Source organism: Salarias fasciatus, chromosome 14 (genome assembly GCF_902148845.1).
Source record: "Salarias fasciatus chromosome 14, fSalaFa1.1, whole genome shotgun sequence".
Lineage (NCBI taxonomy): Eukaryota > Metazoa > Chordata > Actinopteri > Blenniiformes > Blenniidae > Salarias > Salarias fasciatus.
In genome coordinates, this window is record NC_043758.1 from 7,779,622 (window position 1) to 7,799,543 (window position 19,922).

Genomic DNA, 19,922 nt, shown 5'->3' on the forward strand with positions numbered 1-19,922 from the left:
AAAAAATGTGTTCCCATCATTTTTTTTTATTCGTGTATTTCCAAATATTTTTAGCACAATTGTCTGAAACAGAAGAGAGAGAACCGTGTCACTGAGCTTCTGAAACATCTAACAAAGTAAACAATAAATAAAAACTGTGCCTTTAACTGCAGATGGTGAGATGTCTGTGGGCTCCGCACCAGGAAAAACACAACTCTTACACTTCATCCTTGGTTATTTTCCAGAAATGTTTGCATCCCAAGGTTGTTTCCATGACTGGATCGATAAACACTCTGCTGTGGGATTGAGAGCTCTGCTGCAGAACACGTTTCCACTGTCGGCATTTAAAGAGTTATAAGAAAAAAAAAGAAGTTGGAGTTTCAACTCTCGATGGTACAAAGTTGAGAAAGAAGGTAAAATGTTACCTGTGGTTTCTAATTTACCACATAGTGTTCATCTAATGTGCAGTCATGAATTCATTGATGAATTCACATCAAACAGGTTACATTTTAGCACAATTATATTGATTAACATTGCATTATATTGATTAGACCTGTATTTACTTGTGTTGTCTGCCTGGTGTGAACTCTCCTCCTCCTGGTCCGTATCCTGTTTCAGAAGATTGGTTTGCATCAATCAGTAAACATCCTTCAAACGGATAACTTGCCTTCATCATTCCCTCTTAATTATTTCCTTTCATGATTTCATCTTCGTCAGGTTTGTCTTCAGAGACAGCAGGAGGGCCATGTTTTAAGTGAGTTACAGTGATAGACGTGTAGGTTCAGGAGTGCTTTTCAGCTGTATTGTGAATTAGGAAGCTGTCTGTGTATTATTTTCTCTGCTGTGCATCCTTTCAAAAAACTCAATATGTTGAGTTCCAAACAAAACCAGTCGCCTCTCCTTCCTTTAACAAGTGAGTCCATGGTGACGGATGCGATATGAGGTAAACATTTTTTTTCCTCATAGTGATTCTACTAGAAGCTGTTGTGCTGTTTTCACATGGTGAATACAGCACAACTGAGCCGATTGACCTTAATAAGTGAAGTCATTTTTCCCAGTCTACAGAGGTTAGTATGTTCCAAGAAAAGGAGATCAGGATCGTGTATGAAGACCACAAAGTCTGACTTGAGCAGGAGCTAAAATCCCTAAAACTGTTGATCTCAGCTGTAAATTAGGCTGCAGAAAACTCAAAATATTTATAATATCCTCTTTCCTCCAGGTGCACTACAATGGTGACGTGAGCATCAGCGGGAGAGTGTAGATCAATGGAAGGTGAACTGCTGCATTTATTCACGCTGTGTTTACATCATGTTGGGTCCTTTGTTTACTGTGGAGAGAAACAGCTGCAAGACACAAAGGTAATAAGATTTGCTGTGTAATGTGTTCCACTAGTAGCAGCATTATTGGAGACCATGTACAACTCTTTACGGTTGTAGTAATGAGTCCTGCAACACTGGACAAAAGATTCTGGGATGGTTGGAGAAACACCACCAACAGGTTCAAGGTATTGAAGTGATCTTCAAATGTGCGATATTTTCTAAGTAAGAAACCCAGAAAGTTTTATTCACATTGAATCCAAACAGAATCCATATAAAAACGTTGTATGGAGGAAGAGGCCTAAAACAAGGCATTCCTCCAGAATTAAATGAAGTATCCTCAAGGCTAAGTCTGACATGACTGCACCTGCTAAATAAACCTGTGAAAACAAACATTTAAGTCCTTCCTCTACCAGCATCTTGCCAAGATTTCATAAAGGTTATTACTCATTCTTGTGTCAACAAAATCCATTAGGTACACAACAAGCGGGAATGGACAGGAAAGGACAGAAAAATCACACAGTGCTGTTTGTTCTGTCATGATGACGAGACGAGATGTTTCCAGTGCTGGATTAGCAAACAGCCCGTGAGCTACTGACTGCACTGGAGGCAACTCATTTTTGAAAGACAGATATGAACAAATGTGCTGAAAGGAGGATGTTTGTATCTTTGAATCAGAGTCATCACAGAGATTTATATATGGAACAGCTAGAATGGTGAGAAAACCCTTAATTTCCTCATTATATAAGCGCAACATGAGGAGAATTAATATGGAAAACACTTTAGTCATGAGAACTGCAGTTGTGTGTGTGTGTGTGTGTGAGAGAGAGAGAGAGAGAGAGAGAGAGAAAGAGAGAGAGAGCAAATACAGACCCGCAGACAGGTTATCTGCAGTATGAAAGGAAGTCTGCTCTCTGACACTTCAGTGTGACCGCCATAACTCATAACTCACCGCAGCCACCGAACACCGAGACGCATACACACACAATAGATACTGTACCTAGATAAAGATGAATGGATGCACCCCCGTGATCACACACGCACGCACGCACACACACACACACACACACACACACACACACACACACACACACACACACACACACACACACACACACACACACACACACACACTCTAAATAAAGTCCAGACTGGGCGCCCTGAATGTCCCCCAGCCACATAATTTAAAGTGAGTGTCTTTGAGCTGTTTTTGATGATGTTGGTGAAAACTTCCAGACTATTATTCATTTTTCTGGAAGATCCTGACTCAGGGACAAACATTTCTTCATATTAGTCCAAGATAATGTGCGAAAAGGGAAAAAGTTTTGTTTCCATTGGGATCCTTGTTTGTTGTTTTTGAACTCTTGGTCTCAAAGGAGTCAATCAAACACAACGACCAACAGTCCGCATCAAATGATACGAGGCCTTTGAGTCTAGTAGATGTTGAGAAGTACAATCTATTTCCTACAATAAACTGGCTTTGTAGCCTTTCTTTATTATGATTGTAAACCCAAGAATTGACTGCCTTCTCTTCTTAAGTTTCATTTCATTCCATTTCAGAACAGACAGCTATTTGGATTTAGTCAGTGTCGTCGTTATCAGTACAACAGAGTTATACTGAAGCTGTTATGTGGTGCTGAAACCTAATCTAAGAAAAACAAGTTTGCATTTGGAAACTTATTTGGCATGCTGCGCTAAGGAATGGAGAAAAGAATGGTCATTTTAAAAGAAAAAAATCTAATTTGTAACAATGACAAGCTGAAAACAGCTCAAGTTATACAAAGGATCCTGAGAATCCTTCAAGCTCTACACGATTGGAGCAAGCTAACAATGAGTCACCCGCAAATTCTGAATATATTAATAACAGAAGAAGAAGGGTTATGTTATATTTTTCTGACAAAATCAGATAAAAATAAGTTTAAGGGAAAACCAATACATATGGGCAAACATTAAATCAGAAATTAATGTTCAAATTATTGGAACATACAGTGTGTTTGTAATTACAACACCAAGCCTGGCGTTCAGTGAAGCCAAGGCCTGTGTGTGAGCTACCTGTGGATCCTCTGTGGCGCTTCCAGCAGGTGTGATCACCTCCCAGCTGGATCTGCTCTGACCTAATCTAGTTGTCAAAGCTGGTTAACACTTTGATAACACACACATCCACATGTCAAGCTCATTTATTTAATTACTTGTAGCGTGTCACACCTGGCTATGCTAATGTTACCAAAGGGCCAACTCCACCATTGACATCCAACCTGTCGATCACGGTGGCAAACTCGGTACCTCTGCAGTCGTCCTTTAAGAGGAGGCCGCTGGGTACAGATGTTGACTCCGAACGAGGACAATATTTTATGGTTAAAGGGGAGTTTTCGCACCCCTAATTTTGACTTTGGGAGGTCGAGAAACTGACTGTTGTTGATTTTCAGTTCCATCAACTATCTTTAGCTCACAAGAAATCACTTGATCAAATGCTAACATCCAAAAAAATGCAATTTAATGACGCTTTACTACATTCCAGCAGTAAATAAATCAAAGCTGAAGTATAATCTATGCACCCTTTGGCCAGTCATTGACAAGAAACATCGTCTCCCCATATTTCATAAAAATTGCAGCGACGATGAAGCAGATGAAATATGCTGAATAGGAGACAGCGCCGCCGTCCTAAATGATAGTGCTATATTTTATACAAGGATGTATTGAAAAAATTTATGTCATACATCCAAGGGCTATCAAAATGATGCCGACGGTGTCTCAGATTTTGCATCACAGTGCATCATTTTGATGTCTAATTATTTGCCCGTTCTGGATATTGAGGGATTTATGGTGTGAAGGAATCTAAAAAAAAAAAGATTTCGCCAACACTTCATCAAGGTCAGAGTAACTTTCTTTTCACGCCGTTGTTCTCAGTCAGCCATTCCATCCATTAAAACTGTCCTTGAATGACTCCACCGGCTTCTTTTGCAAACTAAAAAGTGACTTCGGGATTACTTTGTTTGCTCATGAAGCATTGAATTAATTAGCACTATAATACTTGTTACATGCTTGAAGAGCATGAGCAGCTCTGGTGTTGTCTTACTCAACCAAAAGTCAGAGCTTAATCCAGTACTTTTATCTTCTCTCACTGTTCCACTTTTGGGAGAAAAAAAAATAATCTTAATAATTGAATCGCCTCATTATAACTAAGCACTTGTGAAATAATCTACTTACTTCAGTTTAATTGTAATTTGGTTTTCTTTTCCTCATTCTCACATGGTACAAACCAACTCTGGAATATGATAACTTTGTTTATATGAGAACACAGTGACAAAGGACATTATTTCAAATCCCCAACCACTATTTATCATTCCAGCTTTTATTTAAAATGTGACAGACTGGTTTGACTTTCTTTCTCATTCAGAGTTGTTTATTTTCAGTTAACATCATTAACACTCCGCATAAAAACTTTGTGCTTCAAAGAGTCCTGGACTGTTATAGACTAGTAGTTTTTAATGAGCATTAAAACTAAAGGATGACTGTTATACAGGCCTATTTAAATCAATGCAACTTTGCTCCACAAGGGACAACAAACCGAAATCAAACTGTTTGACTACAGACATCTCTCAGGTCTGTGTCTGCCATTTTAACGGCATACACACACACACACACACACACACACACACACACACACACACACACACACACACACACACACACACACACACACACACACACACACACACACACATATATATATACATATACATATACATACACACATATATGCAAGTGATGTACAAAGGACATTATTAACTGACACTGAAAAGCAGCCCACGCAGAACACAGAACACAGAATATGCCCAATATAAGCCACAGCCAGCAGGTGAAGACAATCACACACTGAGACACAGGTGAAACACATCGGGGCAGGAAACGCCAATCAGACACGAGGAGGAGAAGTCAAGGAGCCTGAAAACAGAATCTCAAAATAACACAAGACAGGAAACGTGTAACATGATGTGTAAAAGATTTGGAGATGGATGGATTTTGTTGCATAATATCACATAACCCATAAAAATTTAGGAATCAGGTGCTTTCGTTAAAGAAACTTAAAGGTGCAGCTCAGAGCTGTGGATACATGTTGTGTAAGAAAATGAAAAAAAAAAAAAAAAAAACACCCTCCTATTCTCCTGATCAGGATCATTTATATGCAAATAAAACAGTAACAGCGTTCAAAATGGACACACACTTTCAGGAAGCACATAAAGATCCAGCTCTATATATTCATGACATTTTAGACAAAACAAGCAGACTGAGTGATACAGCATCCTTCAAGTAAAAAATAACAGCCAACCTGAAAGCACAGTCTTTGTTGAAATAGTGTGGGTGCTGGTTAAATAATGACAACTGTGTGTCTGTCTGAAGCAAGTAAAGACACCTGGGGACTCCGGTTATTTCTGCCGGAGCTCTGAGGGGACGTCGGGACAGTAGACTCTTCCTCTCCTTTGCAATTACCACTGTTTACAGTTTGATTAGCAGCGTGAGCAGAGAGGATGAAGCAAACGCTTGCTTGCTGGGAAACGTGCAACGAAAGTTACACCTCAAGTTTCTCGACAATAAAAGGCAAAAAAAATACAAACAACAACCAGAAGAATCTTCCTACAACTGGTCAGGTGCAGGTTCATGAATCACGTCTCCAAAAAGTTGTGGATAGACTCCACTAGTTCATGAAAACAAAAGTAAACAGGGCTGTGAAAAAAACTCATCCATTTAATTTGTTCTATTATTGATAGTCTCCTCTGTTGTTTAGGATATTGTGATAAATTGGACTAAGCTGTATTGTTTTAGTGCTGCTGTAACACATTAGCTGATCTGTCACTGTGGGTCAGTCGAATGATTGATTCTCTCATTACGTTCAGCTGAAGTTACATCAGTGCACATATGTTATTTTGTTGTTTTTCAGTCAGTCATTATTAGAGTTTGACATTTTCGACTGCGAGCGCCGCACTGCACGGGAGGGGATGCAGCATTTAGCAGTCATGCAGAACTCAGCGTAACACCTGTTTCTTAGGGAAACAGAATAAATGAATGACGACAAAACAGCTGAAACAAACAGCCCACATGCTCATTGAGGTAAACTAATGTTAATGAAGCATTCCAGAGATAACGTGGCTACTGTGAGGCTGTGGGTAAATGCTCGGCCCCTGTTTACATGACAACGTTCTCAAGTGAAAAAATAAATCTTTCATTGCGTTTAAGTGGGTCTGTAATGCACCAATGGGGGTCGGACCCACTGAAAATGGAATTTTATTAAAAGAAAAGTTCAGAAAATTGAACTATCAAAAGGGTTGAGAATACAGTATGAAAGCAGCCTCCTGCGCAGCTCTGCTGCTGTATTGACTCATAGGTTCAGTTCAGGGTTCAAGTCAGGTCAGCTGGCCGGCCAATCAAGTCCAGGATCACCACCGTCAGCAAAGCGGCTCTGAGTGGTGTGCACACTCTGGACCGAGCCTCGACGGAAAAGGAAATCAGCATCTCCACGAAGCTCATCATCATCAGCAGACAGAAGCATGAACAGAACCGAAATCTGCTCATACGAGCTGCTTCGACTTTACAGTTAAACACATTTGCTGCCCATCAAATAGCAAACACAGGGAACAATCAGTCACACCGCTGAGTGCATTAGCTACACCAATTAACCTGACTCTGACCTGATACGCATCTTTTTACATGACCGCAAGAAATATCCAGAGGAAAGATGCTCAGGATCAGATTACACAAAGTCGATCCTTGCAGATCTGCACTGGTGACCTGTAAAACGTGGCTATCTGTGAAGGTGGTGTCAACAGGTTAAACACATTCACATCCAAACCTTGCAATTTAAAAACACCTATTGTGAATCTCCTGGAATAAACATGCAAACTCTGACCAGAGAAAGCAGCTCCCATGAGGTACAGTGCAAACCAGTAAACTGGTTCTTCAATGCTTCTCTCTGTAATATCAATTTAAATTAAACTATAAAAACCCACTTAGAAGACACATTTTATCTTAAATCGCACATTTGAAGTCCAGAACTGTGTCTGCCTTCAAAGTGCAGAAATCATACATATTTCTTAGCACTCATAGGCCATATATTTTCAAATACATACAAACACAAGAGAAATGCTCCATCCTTGCTTCAGTAGCGTCCTCCGGCTGCGCCACAGATCACTTTGCAGTTTCCATTCAGCCTTCTTCTAAATTTCAAACAGGAGCCTCGCAATCGCGCCGGTGAAAGCAAGATGGAGGAAGTAGGAGTCTGACTTGTGTGGGTAGGAGTGTTAAAAGCATTTTGGAGCCATTAACACAATTTTCTCCCCCTTCACAGCCTTTTAAAATCAATGCCGTCTGACGGTGTGTTTCTTCCAGTGCTGTGTGCTTTGACTGCGTATCAGCCGCAGACAGAGAGTAAAATCATGCCGGATGAAGATGAGTCAACCTCACATGAACACACTCCTCCCCTCAAGTCGTTGTCATCTTCCTCTGTCTATCCCTCAGTTTTTTTTTCCTCCACCTCCTCCTCTTTCACTCACTCTAAAGTAGATTTGAATGTTATTTTTTTTTCCTTCATCCATTAGAGGACCTTTCCCTCATTCTGAGATTACGTTCTCCCATTTATTTATTGTCTTCGTGGTTTTGTGCGTAATTTTTTCTGACTCAGAACTTCCATTAAGCTCCATCTTATCCTTGTCTCACTGAAACCTTTTTACTTTCCATTTGACTGATCTCTTCCACTCACTGTCTTTACGCTTTGACTCTGTTGTATTATTCTGACTTCCATATAGGTACACCTCTGCTTCATATTTCATCTGCATCCGCGACGTTTGGCTGTCTCGCCGCGCCTCACTTGCAGTGGCTGATGGGAGTAAAAGCTTTAGCTGCTTCTCTCAGATTTGAGCTAAAGTAAATTAATTTGCTTCGCTTTTTTTCCCTTTTTTTGATCCGAGTTCTCTCTGCATCAGCCGGAGTGAAAGCAAGAAGATGAATGAAATAACTAAAAGTGACCTCTTTTGACACTTGACAGCTGTAAAAAAAAATTATCACTGAAATTTAATGAATTTTCCTAGATTGAGGCAAAATACAAAATATGCTTGATACTCAAATAAGAACAAACACTTTTGTTCTGGTGGAACAAATGTTTGTCCACAGAGGCTGATTTAGATCAATATTGACCTGTAATTTTCAGTCAAATTAATCAAAATGTGGGCTCAGTAGTCTCCAGACGTCACAGTGTTTTCATGTCTTATGTAAAATAGTGCATAATTGTGTGATAACAGATGTTTTTCTCCAGAAACAAATGTTGCAAAGCCCCAAACCACAAAATCCCTGCTCTCTAAAAAGTACTCAAAATTAATCATTCCTTCATTAGAGAAATTTTTAATTAATTTTCGCACTTTCTAAATGGATATGTTACTAATATGAGAATATTATTCGCCTGCGGGTTGAAAGTGACCTGGACTGTATTGTGACCGTATGAAACATGAACAGAAAGAGTGTGTTACTCCAGGGTAACAGGAGTCACATGATGAAGGTGTGTTGACCCGACTCAACCCTGACTGTCTGCCTCTGATCTCCTCCGGTTCCGTCTGCCCGCTCGGCCGAGTTTATCTTCATTAATGAAGCGTGTTAGTGACAGAAACGCTCAGCTAATCCTTCGCAGGCTCCAATGCCCTCAAGAACTGCACACACACACGGATAATCAAACTATTTCCTGATGGGTGTATAACATGCCGTGGACATGCGATACGAGCGCTGCTTGGAATCTGAATAAAGTTCAAGATAAACAGAGATGAGAAGTGACAAAGTCAAAGGACTTTGGCATTTTATTTTTAAGTAGATTTATTGCCATTTCGGTTCTCATAAGGATTGTTTTTTTGTTTTTTTTTTTGCTCTGCATATTTGTACAGAAACATCTCTAAGCAAACAGAAAATTAAAAAAATCAAAAGCCACAGAAAGGCAGGCTAGAATGTTGCCCACCCACAAACACGAACAGGCCAAATAGAAGAAACAGCCAATGTGAGATTTTAAAGAAAAATTGAAGATGTACTGATCATTGTGTGCGTACATGATGCACACTGTACCACCGGTATATAAAGGAACTGACTTGGCCTTTTTCACACAAGTATCTGAAATTCAACTTAAGGAAAGAATGTGATTATTCCTGACATCCCTGAGGACGGACTGCGATATCTGCAGAGCACTGCAGCGGACATTTTTCCGACGGACACCCACCGGGACTTTCAAGAAACATTTAAAACTTGGATGTATCCTAATTATGAAAAAACTCAAAGGTTTTTCAGGCCGATGTGGGTTGTAGCAACATTTTTGTGTTCCTCCAGACGGATCATTGAAAAAAAGCTACAGTGGGACGAGTCTCAGTAACACGGCGCTGATGCAACGCTGACGATACAGACGAAAGTCAGAGATAACAGTCTCTTGCTCTCTTTCGCCTTTTAACACACACACATGCACGTACTCACACACACAGACACACACACACACACACACACACCACTAATGAGTATGCTTAGACTTTCACACTAAGCACAGCCCCGCACATTATTATTTTTTGTTTAATATTATTATCATTGCATTCAGAGACACAGAGAGACGGTCAAACAAGAAATGTGAAAAAGAAAAGCTGAAGTCAAAACATTGAATGGATTTGCTGAGTGAAGCAGATTATTGTGACTTCATCTGATTTTTTTTTTTTTAAGATAATGGAGGTGAAAGCAGAGGTTGAAAAACCCTCGCCAGCCTCTTAATTATAGTCAGAAATGTGCTTTACATTTCCAGGCACTCAGACCACTCAGTGTTACAAAGAGCGTCCCGGCGTGAATCATCTCCACTCGAGAGGAAACTGAAACTACTGTGCGGTGGGAGGTGCAGAATAATCACACCTCGCAGTAAATAAACTTGTGAGGAGAGAGATGCGGCTGAAATTGCAGAGGAAGTAGCACATTCGGAGGAGGTCTGACGCCATGAGAGCGGATGAAAAAAAAAAAGAAAAAAAAGAAAAAGGAGTGGAGATTTTAGAAACCAGCAGCAGATCATGAAGACAATTTCTGGACACAGATGGGGGCATGTACCTGATATTTGTAAAAAAAAAAAAAAAAAAAAACTGATGTTGCGTCACGCTGGATGAACAGTATGAGGAGATAACAGCACTGCAATCAGCTATTATTTGTCCCAGATCCGTTTGTTCATTCCCTCTTTGAGGGATTTACATGAGTCGAACTGGTCAGTGTGAGTCGGCAGCCTCTCTCCACAGGCGGCTATTCGCCGCTTGATTGTTGCCACACTTCCCTCGCTGTGCCTCTCCCCTCACAGCCAAGGTCATGATGAGTCATCAAAAAACAAAATGGACTCAGGTGAGAGGGAAAAAAAAAAATGATGAAAAGGCTGTTTTTTTGTGGTGCAAAGTCCCCACGATGCACCGTGCATTGTCACACACATAGATCTTCTTTATTTGTGCAATTTGTGCAGTGACAGGATGACTGAGTTGCCCTTTTTTCACTAAATCTGCTGAAAATTGACACATTTTGTTTGCCGACATGACAAAATAAACAAGAAAATCTTGTCAAGTCTTTCCACCTTCATCTGAGCGCTTCATGCCTCCAGGCCCCCGGCACACCGGGGGGGCTTAATACGGGAAAAGTTACGTGAAGAAGAAAACCACAGAGATTCCCTTTGCTTGAAATAGCTGCATGTTTATCAGATTAAAACTCTGCGAGATGCCGCTGTGACGCACGCCGGTCTGGTGCGTTTGCATACGACGGTGAGCCTCTGCGCTGCGTGAGCGGGGGCATCATCTTCAGCTGCTTCGGCGTGCGTGAGTGTGATTGTGTGCATGGGCCGGTGATCCGCGGTTTGTCTAAGGGCTCGTAGACAGGCCCCGCTCATAAATCTGCCCGGCCGTAACCACGGTGATTTGCAGGTTCAGAGAAACCATAAACATCGGCACTGAGCGGCCCGCTGCCTTCAGAGGAGGCTGAATTAAGTGGTGAGTGTGTGTGTGTGCGTGCGTGTGTGTGTGTGTATGGGTTTGCTCAAGGGCATCCCTCGCTGCAGAAGAGAGCCGAGTTTGGTGATTGGCCGAGGGTCTGAGGGGGTCATTAATCTACGCTGGTCCATTGGCTGTGACGGCGGAGGGGAGGGGTTAGTGCAGCTGGTCAGTTAGCTGCTGTCAGCTTTCTAATCTGGAACATTTTTCAATATTAGATGCAGCGCACACCATCGCCGGGGCCAGACTGGATGCACTAAAAATGCTACATTTCTCTGTCCTGCCTCTGTAATTTCTTGGTGTTTTTATTATGGAGGACAGTTTCCTGATTACAGCCTGGTTTAAAGCCAATTATTTAGGCTGAACGGGCCCCTCCGACCTGTAGGTTTGACAGCTACGACAAAGTAATGTGCATAAAAGTGAAGGAGCTTGTTCGATGGTACCTTTACGACTTTATTCAAAATGATTTTTTAAGCAGTATTTTTTTTTTGAGTCTTGTTGGTTTTGCAGAGGGTACACTAAAGCTGTCTCAAATTACAGTCACCAGCTTTTTTTCTCCAACATTCACGTCCCCAGAGTGAAATCTCGGCTTATATTCAAACCAAATCAACATGAATCCACTGTGCTACATTTTTTCAGCTCAACCCAATTATTCTGAGAATATTTACATTTTGTGGTAAAGATAAATCTTTTGTTTCTCACCAGTTCATTTCAAGGGTTTATGGGGGGAAAAAATCACAGTGATTGATTAACAAGTAGCTCTTTGTGGAAGTGGTTCACAGTGAAATCCTGAGATGCGCACAAACGAAAATCAATTTTTAATGATGATCGACAAAATAAAGGAAGTTTCCTAAAGAGGAAGGAACAAAACTGGAGTTCAAACTAATCAAACAAGCAAATAAACATCCAGAGGGATGCAGCAGACCGTGAGACAGGCGGCCACCTGGACCAGTCAAGATATGCAGACACGCACAGGTGTAATGAGAGAGGAGCACTGAACACAAGGCTGCGTGGAAATGAAGGGAAGTGAAGTGAAGTTCACACAATCAAGACAAGACAACGCTTCACAAAATGTAACATGGAACATTTAAACAACAAGGAGCGAGGAGGGGCTTTGAAATGAAAAATTAAACATGACATGACAAAATAAGTCAAGAATCAAGAAAAAAACACCAAACACATTTCCATGGATGGGCTGTGCTCTCAGGGAGAACCTGGAGCAGGTAAGCAGAGCAGCAAAACTGTGTCTCTACTGGAATAAAAGCTAAATTTGGTACAATGGATCGTTGCAGTTCACGAGCTGTAGGGTTGTGACACATCGTGCAGTGTTTTAAGATTAACCAGGTGGTAAAATGCACAACATTTACCTTCTCCTGGAAGTATTTCTAACATCGATTGTAGACATGCACAGGTTGCTAAATCTGAACAAAATTGACTATCAAAAAAGCCGAAGCAGTTTTATCCAAAACCACAATCCAGGAGTGGGGTCAGAGGTCAGAAGCACAGTTACCATGTCAGGACAGAAAAGAAGACAGAAGATGAGACTACATGTATGCTGTAACTTCAAACTGGAAACAATAACTTAGCCGGAGACAACTTTACTCATTATAAAAAAAATAAAAAGTCTTTTTCTCTTGGTCTGTACCGTGCGCTCGTGGTCTATGTTAAACTCAAAACAGTCATTTAACGCAGAGATATCATGCTCCCAAGAGCTGAGCGGAGCTCCAACTCTTGAAAACAAAACGTTCCTTGATTCACCGCTGCACTGACTTCATTCTGCAGCCACCAATCAGACTGAAGATGACCTGCAGATTGGAAGTGAAATGCAACAAACCAACAAAGCAAGGCTGTAGCTTCACTTCAAAATCCTTCTGCAAGGCATTTTACAGACTCCTGAAAGGCCAACTCATACCGCTTGTTTCTTTTGTACGTTCGGCTTGTGTGACTTTTGGAGTCTACTTGCTTACATGTGAGGACTGAAACGGCGGAGGGTCATCCCTTCAGCTGGCTCGTGATGCTAACGCTTTGTGAATCACGATGCAGCCAAAGATCCTCAGGCAGGGATCTCCAAGCCATATCAAATGCTTGGTTTTTTTTTTTTAGCAAAGGTGATTTTTTTGGTCTTCACAGTTATTTAACTCTCTGCTCATGTATCTGAGGTCAGTCCAAATCTGCGCTGTCTCCCAAATTTTGTCTTCAAACGAAACATTTATCTGAAAGTATCTTGTTTAATTTGAACAGTATCAATGCCGTGCATGCTCGAGCAATATCATGTGTAATTTGAGAACGACAGAAAAAGAACAGAGAGTTTTGGATGGCTGAGCCTCGAAGCACTTTGTCTGTCTGCAGCAACAGTGCAGTGAATCAGGGGGCAGATGCTATTTGTGGCCAAATGTTGGAATCTGATTGATCCACTGACTGGAGCGCTTATGTAAAATCAATGCAGAAAACATCTTTTTAGATGGTGTGCGGCCAATGACAAGACATTGATCCAGGATGGGGAGGAAGAAAAAAAAACAAAACAAGAAACCCCACAGCAAATAGTTCCCAGAAGGTTCAATATCCAGGATAAAGGTCTGTGTCGCCTTCTGATTGATTTCTAAATAATGTAAGATAATAGAACCACTAAGCTCGATAAAAAGAAACCCAACACCGAGGAAAAGATCCTCTTAATACGGGGAGGATCAGACAATCTGACCCCAAAACTCTGAGACTGGAATAATTTCATGAATTCAGTCTGACACAGTTCTTCACCTGAAAGCCTGCAACATCTTTTTTTTTTTTTTTTTTTTTTTAATGTATCTGCTATAGAAACACACTGTGAAAAACAGAAAGATGTAATGACGTTTGTTTATTATTGCTTTAAAAGTTACAAAAGACGTAGAGCATGAAGGATGAGGCCCCCTCTCTAGACTTGACCCCTATTATGCTCCTGATGTTGTGTTTATACTGAGGATTAGAAAGTTGCCTAGAGAAAGTTTTCGACTATCGTCTTTGCGTGTATGCACCCAGTAGCAGTTCAGATCAAGTATTCAGCCTCACTGGAAAAGGTAAACAGAATTCTGGAAAAGACGAATAATTGCCTCACATCCTGTTGGGGAACTTCAGTGATAAGCTGGAAGGTGATTGGGAGGGATGGCCTATAGCGATCTGAACCAAAGCGGTGAGTTGTTGCTGGAATCCTGTGCCAGTCATGGATTGTCTGCGGCAAACGCCATGTTCACACAAGGACGCTCATGAGTGTAGTTGGTACCAGAACACTTTGGGTCTCAGGTCGATGATTGACTTTGCTGTCGTTTCACTTGACCTGAGGCCGTATGCTCTGGGCACTCGGGTGAGGAGAGGTGCAGGGCTGTCAACTGATCACCATCTGGTGGTGAAGTTAATCAGATGGAGATGGCGGGGAATACTGAGGGTCAGATGCATGGCGGGGGCATGCTGGGAAAGGCCAGCAGCAGACTGTCCTGAAGGATTTCAGCTCCCATCTCTAGGAGAACGTCTCCCAAACTGATCCTGTTGAGTTTAATTTTGGAAGTGGCTTTGTACCACTGCACCCAGAAGCTCATTGCTGCCTGTCATGGTGGACGCCAGAAGGTTCAGGAGCCATTTCCTGTGGGAGATGCCGACAAGCTGCTTTTGCCTCTCTGGTTGCTTTACCTCCAGTTTGAGAGTTGTGTCACACTTGACATTATGTGAGACTTGTTCTGGGTTCAGATTAGACTCTGCCGAGGTTGCAGTGTCTCGTCTTCTGTCCATGATCTTTACAGACCGGTCGTTCAGGTGCAGCGGGGCCAGGAGGGCATCTTTAGGTGGAGGCAGAAGGTGGTAACATCCTCTGGCATGTCCGTGCTGTCCATACTGTCTATGTCAGCAATGCCTGTTCCTCTATGTAGCTTAGTTGGATGTTCCAGTAAAATGAATGATGCATTCAGCCTCCATTCATTCATTTGCTATAATCTGACCAGCAGCCAGGACCATCTGTAGATCACCTGCACCGACTGGAAATGCTTTTGCCATTTTTGCAATTCTGCCTGAACTGACAAGTGCAGAACTACTGAACTTGACTTTCAGAGGACGCTGGTCAAAGTGCAGAAACCTCGAAACCAACTATTTTCAGGCTGCTGTTCCAGGCCACAGTACAGCCAAGGCTTTGGAGTCTGTGGTTAAAGAGGTTTAATATGTGCTCTGAATGCTGTTTGCCAAAGAAAAGGTGGCTGAGAGCCTTCAGAAAACACTCCGATTGAAAAAAAATACAACTTTTTTAAATTTAACAAGGGGTTACAAGGTAGTTTACTAACTGGGTAAAAAGCCAAACCCTTGAGTGCTTGAAGTATTTAGAGAGAGAGAGAGAAACAGACTGAAGAGCCGAAGGGATAGACTGGAAAAGCTCTCCTTTTTTTGACAAAATACAAAATCAGTTCCTGCCCTTGCTGTTTTAGAGGGGAAACCTTTTCACCTTAATGGGCACAAATACTTTGAAGCTTTCAAACTGCAGCCAAGCTGAGTCATTGCAAGAACTGGTGTATGCATCAAAATACAAACATGAGAGCTACTCTATGTAATTTGTAAGTTGCTTAATGTGTATATACAAGACAGTTTGTGTCTTTGCTATATATACTCCACTTGTATTAAAGGCTAACCTTATAAGTATGAATAAAATCTTCCTTGCTTTTATTCCTTTTAAGCACATACAGAGTACATGTACAGTATCTCTAATAAAGAGTTCCTTCTGAAATTACAGGTGGACCCTGTTCAAGACCTCCACTGTAGGAGTTGATATACGCCGCTTTAGCCATACGCTTGTTGGTGCCTGTCATGGTGAAAAGTTCAGGACATTGGTGGTGGACACCGGAAAACAGAGGTCTTTAGGGCCTGTTTGGCTCAGGGGACTCTGGACTCAGCAGACAGGGGTGGGAACTAAAAGGGTAGCATCTGTTGCGATTGTGGAGGAGTTCAGCGAGGCCATGAAGAGTAATGCAGTCACTGTACCGGACTGCTGTGGTGAGGAGGGAGCAGAGCTGCAAAGCAAAGCGCCAGTTTAGCAGTCAGTCTCCATCGCCACCCTCACCTGTGGCCATGAACTTTGGGTCATGAACCGATGGAATGAGAACGCAGATACAGGCGGCTGAAAAGAGTTTTTTCCGCAGGGTGGCAGGCGTCGCACCGCTACTACTCCACACTGAGAGAAGCCAGTTGAGGTGACTCAGACATCTGATTAGGACGCCCCCGGGTCACCTCCCGGTAGATTACCAGGCACGTCCAACTGGGGGAAGGCCCCGAGGTTGACGCCTGGGCTTCCTTGCTCTCTATACAGCCATTGCAACCGGATGAACTGACGGGTGTTTTCTGACCATATATCTGTTAAAGCAAAAAAAAACAAAACCCTATTGAAGAGCAAACAATATTGTATGTAACATAACATGTAGTTTTCTGAAAGCTACATAGAGTCACTGCAGAGAGACCGAAGAACTGCAGGCTGCAGAGTAAATCTACCAGCGCTACACATGGTCAGTTCGAAAAAAATCCTGAATACTTTTTAACTTGTAAACATCACATCTCTTAAAGACATGACTACAAAAGTCTTGAGAAGCTTGCTGGATAGATTATGCAGGTGTAATGATATTATGGATTTTGGGAGAGGGTGAAAACTTACCTGTTTGACAAAACCTCAAAATCTCACTCAGTTTATGAGACTGGAAATCGAACCAGATTGTGGTCAAACTTTTCACATCATAAGTTCATCTTGCAAGTAGGATTTCAGTGAGATATATGGACTTGTTTTTAATTTCCAAACAATGAGTCTCACGTATCCCACCGACAGATTTTGCTGACTTAGAAGACGAATAAAGTATCTCATTACATTCAAAGGTAAATCTATTCGGGATCCCTGTGAAAATGTCTGGTTTTGATCAGACATCAACGTAATCTCAAAGGTTTCATAAGCAACAGAACAAAAACTCTAAGAGATCATGTCTCATCAGAAAAATAAATCTGCAGGAAGATCATGAATATGGCTAAAAGGTGGTGTGGAAAAAAATGTTTCAACAGCAAAGATACAAAAGGGAAAGAAGTTGTTTAAAGAAAAAAGCAGGCAAGGTGAAGACAAAAGGTGACACAGTGAGGGGAAAAAAAGTGTAAAATCTCAGCCAGGAAGCGTGAGACTGTGGGAACATGCTAGAAGGGAGTAAATATGTTGAGAGTGAATTGGGGCAAAGAAAGAAAAAGCGACAGCAATTCCCTAGAAGTGTGTTTGTGTCTCCTGAGAGGATCACAGATTGGTGAGACGAGTGACCTTGTGGTCATCTGCCTGGCCCCTTTGACTCTGCTGGAGGCGGGAAATCTCGCAAGGGAAGGACACACACACAACAAACACGCAGCCACACACACACACGCACTGTCGTACAGTACTGTGAAGAGAACATATGTGCGCTCCCACATTTTCACTCACGCTTTCACACCTATGAACAAAGGCATAAAAACAACACAGAAGTGTGTGGTTTTACACGGTGAAAGAAGAAGAGTGTTTGTTTCTTTTTTAAATAATCAATAAACAAGCCTCATTTTGCATTTCGCTGGCTTTCACCGTGAAGCTTAGTGGCATCCACAGCAAACTTTTTTATAGTTTCAACTTCCACATGTTCCGTCTCCCGAGGCTTTAACACACACATACAATATGTTATGCATGACATTCACATCAGACGAAAATGTGAACATGTTGTGCTCTGGATATTTTAAATTAAACATGCCAGAATATTCCTCGCTTTCACAGGAGTAGCTCACTGAAGCAAAAATAATAAAAAGAAAAAAAAAAAAAAAAAAGTGGACAAAAAAACCTCATCTCAAGGTCCACTCAGTGCATGTTCGACAGCACTTACAAGCACATCTCATGGCCTTTATCCGCAGATTATATATAATTTTAAGGACCAGCTGGCTGTACCCTTCATTCAAAATGTATTGTGTGTTGTGTGAGGTTTTTTTCACTTCTTCTTTTTCTGCATTTCTCTATTTTTCAAACTAGATCCTTTGAAACTGGTGCTGGAGATGTTCGTCTTTCAAACAGCGTTGGCACTGCAGAGTTTCACACCACCTCCCATAGCTATGCTTTATGTATCTTTTAGTGTTTCTCACATATCGGAATACACGTACATTTTAAATATATGAGCACACTTCAACCTCTCCTTGATGGGTAAAAATTCCATTCAATTATTTTAATGGTCACCAGGGGTCATATTAGGACATTATCATCTCGGCGAAGGCAGAGCGCGACACTTGGCACAGATTATTGTGATCTACACTGATCATCCACAGCCCTGACGCCTCCTGCTTCTGCACAGGTTTCCTTATTGCTTATCGATAATCCACAAGTCCACCATCTAGTGATCTAGTGATTCACACTCTTGCTGCACAATAAGACAGACCCTGGTTCAATTCCTGCTAAAAGGGATGAAGAGTTTGCTCTGTGAGGGTTTTCTCTGGTTATTCCAGCTTCATTAAAAGAAACATGCATATTCAGTGACTTGCTGTCTCTTTGTGCGTGCTTCACCTGTGATGGACTGACGAGAAGTCCCAGATGTAGCCTCCCTTTCCAGATGTTTGATCGTAAAAGACCTGCTTAGCGCGGGGGTAAATTCATCTCCTTGTTCTCATGAATGTGTTACTCAAACCACTTGAGTACGACACTTTGCCGTGCAGCAGGGCTCATTATTGTGCTTAATTAATTGATCACCACAGCGAAAGTCCGTAGCCATGAATGGGCACAGCGACGCGCTCCGCTGCATTTAGGTCACACAGAAGCCAGGAGCGACGGGTTTTGATGTGACGTATGTTGGAAATAGTGCCGCTTGTTAAGAACGTAAGTTTTGAGCATCCCTGTTTCTGCTTCTCTGCATCTCAACATCTCTCTACGGCAAGCTTGGATTTGTTCTTTCAGCCCGTTTCAAAAACTGATGGTTCACTTCCTGCCAGATACATCCCAGTGTACGGCAGGTGCCATTTTAGACGGATAATCAATAAACTCACTTCACCTGTTAGAGGCTTTGGCGTTGTTGCTGATCAGTATTGGATGACAGCAAAACAACGAGGCCCACTACATGAGGAGAGAATCACAGATGCCCAGTAAATAATGTCAGGTGGTGCCACAGCGTCCTCTGTGAGGCAGAGCGATCAAACCCCTGATTGGAAACACTGACATCAATAGGGCTTGTATTTGATAAGACACAATCAGCAGGACTCAGGCTGTTAGTGCCTAGAAATACAAATGCAACTATAAAAGCTATATGTACTCAGAATGCAAAGCTTCATTACTCAATCTATCTTCTAAAAAATGATAAATAGAATGTACATGATAATAAATGCAATAATATCAAGTTTTTGCTTTTTTTTTGAGGTACAAGTTTTATGCCATATTTCAAACCATATTCAAAGCTTGGGAATGCTGATTGAATTACATTTTGTTTTATCTTAATCTTTTTAATGCACTCCACATCCAGTGTGAGAAGTGTTTTTATGTGTCACTGAGTGAGTCGACACTGAAAGACGTTCAGAAAAATCGAAGATTACAGGATTTGGAAGGCCCCGTCAGGATAGCAGATGGTAAATATTTCAGTAC